This window comes from Rhinopithecus bieti, unplaced genomic scaffold, assembly GCF_001698545.2.
Source record: "Rhinopithecus bieti isolate Rb0 unplaced genomic scaffold, ASM169854v2 scaffold_33937, whole genome shotgun sequence".
NCBI classification, from domain to species: domain Eukaryota; kingdom Metazoa; phylum Chordata; class Mammalia; order Primates; family Cercopithecidae; genus Rhinopithecus; species Rhinopithecus bieti.
The window spans coordinates 649,644-654,561 of NW_016814873.1; the positions used below are offsets into that span (position 1 = coordinate 649,644).

General features: G+C 49.9%; 1 protein-coding gene across 1 annotated transcript in view; it reads right to left on the reverse strand.

The window, feature by feature from the left end:
* Positions 1-3,218, reverse strand: part of ARHGEF2 (Rho/Rac guanine nucleotide exchange factor 2) — a 70,666-nt gene extending 67,448 nt beyond the window's left edge. Inside the window, exon 1 of the mRNA XM_017852420.1 lies at positions 3,151-3,218. The gene's annotated coding sequence lies outside the window, so the exon portion shown is untranslated. The remainder of the gene's footprint in view (positions 1-3,150) is intronic.
* Between the last annotated feature and the right edge of the window lie 1,700 nt (positions 3,219-4,918).

The following is a 4,918-nucleotide window of genomic DNA, read 5'->3' on the forward strand; positions in this document are numbered from 1 at the left end:
CCGGGCTAATTTTGTAATTTTAGTAGAGACGGTGTTTCACCATGTTGACCAGGGTGGTCTTGAACTCCTGACCTCAAATGATCCACCCATCTTGGCCTCCCAAAGTGCTGAGATGAAATTACAGACCTGAGCCACTGTGCCCAGCCTATCAAGTGGCTAGCTTTTTTTTTCCGTTTCTTTTTTCTTTTTTTTTTTTTTTTGAGATAGTCTTTCTCTGTCGCCAGGCTGGAGTGCAATGGCGCGATCTCGGCTCACTGCAACCTCCGCCTCCCAGGTTCAAGCAATTCTCCCGCCTCAGCGTCCCAAGTAGCTGACATTACAGGAACCCGCCACTGTGCCTGGCTAATTTTTGTATTTTTGTAGAGATGGGGGTTTCACAATATTGCCCAGGCTGGTCTTGAACTCCTTACTTCAGGTGATCTACCCACTTCAGCCTCCCAAAGTGCTGGGATTACAAGCATGAGTCACCACACCAGGCCAAGTGGCTAGCTTTGAAAGAAATCTGGCAACATTATTTTTACCCACCTCATTCCTACCTCCCTGACTCCAGCCAAAGAAACGAAGCAGCTTCCAAAAGAAATGAGATAGGGGTCCCAAAGAAGTTCAGTGTATCCTTTCTGCTCCCTCTGTTAGCTTAGACCCCTGAATGAGGTGATGGGGCACAGGCAGGTCTCTGGTTATGTTTGCTGCCAGTGAACACTGAACATGGGGGAGGAACTGCTGACAGCAACCAAACAGCCAGGTGTTGTTGCCTGGAGGCAATGCTGGCTGGCCCTTTCGCAGCCTGAGAAGCTTTGAGTCTGGCTCTGGGATCCTAAATCTAGCGAGGTGGCCAATATTGGAGAAGACCCAAGAGAATCAGATAATAAAGACTGAGGAGGAAAGGAGAGGCCAAATGACATGTTGTACTGGCTCTCCTCCAAATCTCCTGGCCCTGGGGGTGGGACACAGGGTCACAAAAACTCTTTGATGGTTCAAAATTTAACCTAACATTTCTTCTCCTGTAGAAAGTAAACCATTAATCCAACAGTGCCCTGAAAAGAAGGCTAAAGCAGAGCTTCTCTTCGCCTCAGATAAAGAAGGCTCCAGGAGCAACAATTCCTTCCCATGTGCTCCCTAGATACCCCATTCCAAGACAGGAGCACCCAAGTCTCTGATACCTTCCTGCTTCACCCAACCGCCTGACTTGGCTGAACGCTGGTGTCCTGGAACTCATTCTCCTTCTCTGACCTTCCTGACCACTGTCAGAGAGTAGTGCCACAATTCCAAAAATGAAAGCAAAGTAAAAGATATAGAGGATCCATTCATTCAGCAAAGATTATTTTAGCACCTTCTAAGTGTCAGGCACAGAGAAGAGGACCCAGAAGAGTCTATGCACAAATACAATGGTGGGCCCTGGCTACCATCCCTTAGTGGGGCAGAGGCCAGTATGGGCAAAAGCCCATCTGTCGTATTAGCTTCCGGGTTGTCTCCTGAGAGGCATTATCATCTGTACTTAGTTCTGGAATTTCAAGGCGTCCCCAGCCCCCTAATCTAACCACACACCCCTCTACTAAGTCAGCCACAGGCATCTCAGACACTCTCCCTAAATCATCCCCATGTCCTTGATGTACTAGGTTCATAAGTCGGTCAGGAATTTTGCTGCTCTGGGCTTCCAAGTGTGACCACCTTTTTTTTTTTTTTTAAATTGGTTAGTAAACTGAACTTAGGGACCCTGCCCTCTTCCTTTCTGCTGGACCTGTAGCTGTATGCTTATTCTACCAGGGGCTTGGGACCTAGACTAACCCTTTATTTGTGGAGGGATAGAGAAGAAAAGGGTCAAGACCAACCAGTCCTCTTCTACCTCCTGCCAGTTTCCTGGCATGTGTTCTGGGTGCCATGCCAGACACGTGGGGCAAGAGAGGGTCTGAGGGCAAGGACCCAGGAAAGGGAAAAGGGAAACTCACCAGACCTGGGAGATATCCCAAAGATGGGAGACCTGTTTCTGCCCTCAGTTGGTGACTTCAGTGTGGGAAAAAGTCCTGCTTCAGGTGGCCCCTTTAAGAACCAGTCCAGCACCTTGGTGGGGGTCCCCTCTCTCTTGGTCCTTTTAAGGGAGCTGCTCATGGTCCAGAAGTTTGCATAAGGGGGAACTCATTCCAATCCAGACCAGCTGCCTCTTCATCCACTGCAGCCCTTCCCTTCCCCGCCCTACTTCAAACACCCTAAACAGTGCTGTGCCCAGGCCCTTAACTCTTTCAGTGCCACTACTGATCCCAGGGACTCCTGGGTCCCTCTGTCTTCAGCATTCCCTGAACACAGGGGGGCGGCTACAGAATTCAGACTTGTGTGGAAACAGGTACAAGAAACCATGCTGGGGTCACCCTGAGGAGAGAGTATATGGGAACCTGACACCCCAGGGAACGTTCACCCTTTCTCCAACAGAGTCAGGGAGAAACTGGGGAGGGGAGAAAGCGGACAGCTCCAGGAAAGACACAGCTGCAGCTGGAAACCCACTTCACAGCAGGGTCCTCAGTGGGGTCAGTGGTGTCCTTTGCCCTCTCAAATTAGGCTTCAAAACTGATTGTCGGCCGGGCATGGTGGCTCATGCCTATAATCCCAGCACTTTGGGAGGCCGAGGCGGGCTGATCACTTGAGGTCGGGAGTTAGAGACCAGCTTGGCCAACATGGAGAAACCCCGTTTCTACTAAAAATACAAAAATTAGCCAGGCGTGGTGGTGCGCACCTGTAATCCTAGCTACTGGGGAGGGTGAGGCAGGAAAATCGCTTGAACCCAGGATGCAGAGGTTACAGCCAGCCAAAATCACGCCGCTGTAATCCAGCCTGGGCAACAGAGCGAGATTCCATCCCAAAACAAACAAACAAACAATAAAAAAAAACCTGATTGTCGGTCCCTTTAAGAGGCAGGTTACAGCGATGGAGGAGGAAAGATTTTTTTTTTTTTGTGGTGAAAGTACAGGGTGGAGCGGTTACAAGGGCAGCTGTACTGAGAAGGGCCCTAGTGTCAGCACCAGGAACAAGGGTGACCAAGGAACTCAGCATATCCAGGGCTCATGGCTTGTTGTGGATACCAGGAGGCAGGATATTTGACCAGCTCCCCCACTCTCTTCCCAGATAACAGCTTCTGGGGCGGGGCAGGGGCTGACTCACCTTCACTGCTTTCCCTGGGGCAGAGGACAGCTGGGGCTGACGTCGGACTTCCTGAGGTAACGGAGAGCCCTCTTTGCCTCCTGTGGGCTAGTAGAAAGGGCATGTTAGAGCTGGAAGATTTTGGCTGCCTCTGCCAAGTCACTAGTTACAGGACCTTGTGTCACCTATTTAGCCTCATCCTCTCATCTGTAAAATGCAGATGTTAAATGAGACATGTGCGAACAGTGAAACATACATGCTGGATCCATAATAAATAAATATGCTAGCTGCCACTGGTGGGCAACCTTGGACAAGCCGCTTCACCCGGTGTCTTTCCTGATCTATTAAATGAGAGCATCAAATTAGGTAATCTATGGTCTATCCTTACTCAAAAATTCTCTCTGTCGGTGAGTGGAAGAGAGCAGCTACTGCCGGATGTAGAACTGTGTGTGCCCTTCCCCACCTGGCTGGATCTCACCCACACGATGAGAAAGTGACAGTGGTTGTTCCTCATGTTCCTCACTGCATAAGAACGAAGGGGTAATACCTGCCCTATCATACCGGTGAGGGGTCCTCAAAAATCCTCTAAATAATTTCATGATTGTGCAGATGAGGAAACAGGCTCCAAGAGGCAGAGTTATTTTATATATACTTTACATATATATTAATTTTTCTTTTCCATTGAGATAGGGTCTCACTCTGTCACCCAGGCTGGAGTGCTGTGGCATGATCATGGCTCACTGAAGCCTTGAACTCCCAGGCTCAAGCAGTCCTCTTGCCTCAGCCTCCTGAGTAGAAGGGGGCATGATTTACCCAAGGTCATACAGCCAGTGAGTGGTGGAGTTGGGGCTGGGACCCAGTACTCCTGCCTCTGGCATATGCTGCTTCCCCTACTCTTAGCTGCTCTCTCAAGGGACTAAGCCTTGGGAACTGCTCATCCTTTCACTGAATCGCTCCATTACTTCCAGTTTTCTAGAAATTATTTTTTTTTTTTGAGATGGAGTTTCGCTTTTTTGTCCAGGCTGGAGTGCAATGGCACGATCTCAGCTCACTGCAACCTCTGCCCACCCGGTTCAAGTGATTCTCCTGCCTCAGCCTCCTGAGTATCTGAGATTATAGGTGTCCGCCAAGACGCCCGGCTACTTTTTGTATTTTTAGTAGAGACAGGGTTTTGCCATTTTGACCAGGCTGGTCTTGAACCCCTGACCTCAAGTGATCCACCCACCTCGGCCTCCCAAAGTGCTGAGATTACAGGCGTGTGCCACTGCGCCCGGCCTGTAGAAATTCTTATACCTGTTTCCCACTTACTTTCTTCGAGTGCCAAAGTCGAGTACAGGAAGGGGGCAGAAATCAAGGCACCTGGCTCCTCCTGGTACCAGGGTGGGGTGTGTGGGTGAGCTGATGCCAGCTGAAAGTCTGCACAATGAGGGAGGGCTGGAGGGCTGGTCTCCAGGAGTGGGGGCGCCTGGAACACGCTGGCGGCTGACCTACTGTCTGTATTGCCTTTTAGGGAGGAGCCTCAGTTTGGGTACCCAGCCTCCAGGAAGGATGTAGGATCAGTGCTTACTTTCCTCTCCCCTCACAGATCTGCACACAATCCTGAGATCAAGGTTCATACCTCCCTAGGGTGGTTTTCAGTTAGAGCGGAGGAGTGTTGTCTGCCACTCATCCTCCTATTAAATTACCTCAAGAAGTTAAGAGGGCTCAATCCTAAAGCCAACTATTCCAGCTAAGACTTTCTGTCTATAGATTTTAGAGGCTCTTATATTCTCCAACACCACTACTTAAG